This window comes from Limulus polyphemus, unplaced genomic scaffold (genome assembly GCF_000517525.1).
Source record: "Limulus polyphemus unplaced genomic scaffold, Limulus_polyphemus-2.1.2 Scaffold6865, whole genome shotgun sequence".
Lineage (NCBI taxonomy): Eukaryota > Metazoa > Arthropoda > Merostomata > Xiphosura > Limulidae > Limulus > Limulus polyphemus.
The window spans coordinates 5,409-7,847 of record NW_013672475.1 but is presented as its reverse complement, the minus strand read 5'-3'; positions in this window follow the sequence as shown (position 1 = coordinate 7,847).

Genomic DNA, 2,439 nt, shown 5'->3' with positions numbered 1-2,439 from the left:
TTTTTCTGAAAAGGTGGTGTCTATTTACTTGTGACCACGATGTGTACAACACGTAAATACCCACCACTTGAATACAATAACACTGTAGCACACACAAACATAGATAAGGCTGAAGTCTTTAAACAACACTTACAGAACACACTCCGAACGCACCATGAACCAGACACGAACACACACTTTTATAATGAAGTAAACAAATACATAACAAATGTACAAACCACACTCCCCAGGAAACATAAATAACAGTAACACAATGAAAAATGATGACAAAGGAAATAACCGAACAAGAATTTTAGAAACAATTAAAGTAACAAACAACAAAGCTCCAGAAGATGATGGCGTACAAGCCATCATCCTCAAAAAAGGCACTCAGAGACTGTTTGTACATCTCACGGCGATCTTTAATATATCCCTAAACTCATTTTTTCTGAAAAGGTGGTGTATATTGACTTGTGACCGCCCTGTGTAGATATTCTCGAAATTGTTATTGTTGTTTAGCCAAAAGAAAGTTTATCACAACGCGAACTTAATGACTTGAAAGTTTAGGAAACAAGCTGAACTTGATGCCTGCTTTTACAACTCACTGGTGTCCTAATCGCTGTAGTTTCTCCACGTTACAAGAGAACATCGAAGACTTACAAGTGTTGTAGTCTTTTCTGGTCATCTAACAGTCTCGCTATACGAATATTTTTTTAGAAAGGTTTCTAAATGTATTTTTGGGGATATTATACTGTACAGTTGAGGCACTTAACATGTCGCCCGAGATGTTACTCCATTTAATTAGCATATAATTAGTTATTTTAAAATAACATTAACTCTCACCCGGATCTACGTGTGGCCTAGAGGCTAGCGTGTCCAAACTGTGAATCCAAAACTTTATGGGACACGATCCCTCGCCGCAAAAACGCGCTCTGTGCTACAAGTGGTTAGGGCGCTCGACTCGTAATCTGTGGGTCGCGGGTTCGAATCCCCGTCCCACCAAACATGCTCGCCCTTTCAGCCGTGGGGCGTTATAATGTGACTGTTAATCCCACTTTCCGTTGGTAAAAGAGTAGACCAAGAGTTGACGGTGGGCGGTGATGACTAGCTAGCTGCCTTCACTACTAAATTAGGAACGACTAGCGCAGATAACTTTGCGCGAAATTCATAACAAACCTGTTTTTCTCTAGTCTGTGAGCTCAGAATTATGGACGACCTTATGCAGATAGTCCTTGTGTAGTTTTACGCAAAATTCTGAAACGAAACAAAAATCTGGACTTTAAATTATTAACATGAAATCGAAAAAAAAAATCTGATAAATATTATAATGGTTGGAGTAGCACATCATAATAATTATTTAAGTCTGTAGTTATGTCCACAGCGTTGTATGAATGTACAGTTATATTTTGTCTTTCTTGTAGAAAGAAAATGCTGTAGTAAATGGCAACTTTTCTGCAGCTGTTTGAAATCAGGATCACTGTTTGGGTTTGCTTCGCAGTCATTTTTGTGTAATGTGTGCTGTTAGTCGAGAAGTCCCTTCAGCCAAAGCTCAAACAAAGCGACACACTAACATCAATTTCCAGGATCTGCGACACTAGTGAGAGTTAGTACAGGAGATCAAGATGAACATCTTCTTGCAATAATTCTTCGCGTTTATATAAACTTTGATCTTGAAGAGACACTTCGGGGCAGTCCTTATTCAGTAGTTTTGAGGTGGAATACCCGGGGTGCTCGAGGGTTGATCAACCCTCTTTCGTCCCACTCACGAGGTGAGATAGAAACAAACGCGAAAAAAAAATGTTAAAGTATATACGACTATGTATCGGTAACAATATAATGGATAAAACGTGCGGCATGTTTAATAAATAATATTGTTAAGACAAACTATTAAATAGAAAGGCTTTTATATATAAGTACAAAACACTGTAAGTTTAAAATCATAAAAAATATAATCCGGAATTGACTACCTTAATGACAACAGGGAGGAGTTGATGCTGTCATGTAGTGTTGGGTGATCATTAAAAATCGTTTGGTTTGAATTTCTCGCAAAGCTACACGAGGGCTATCTGCGCTAGCTGTCCCTAATTTAGCAGTGAGAGACTAGAGGGAAGGCAGCTAGTCATCACCTCCCACCTCCAACGCTTGGGCTACTTCTTTACTAACGAATAGTGGGATTGATTGCAACATTATAACGACCCCACTGCTGAAAGGGCGAGCAGGTGTGGTGGGATGGGGATTCGAACCCGCGACCGTCAGATTGCGAGTCGAGCGCCCTAACCACCTGGCCATGCTGGGCCTGGTAAAAGAGAGTGTGGTAGGTATTGTGCTAGCGGTAGAGGAGAGTTGTGGTAGGTATTGTGCTAGCGGTAGAGGAGAGTTGTGGTAGGTATTGTGCTAGTGGTAGAGGAGAGTTGTGGTAGGTATTGTGCTAGTGGTAGAGGAGAGTTGTGGTAGGTATTG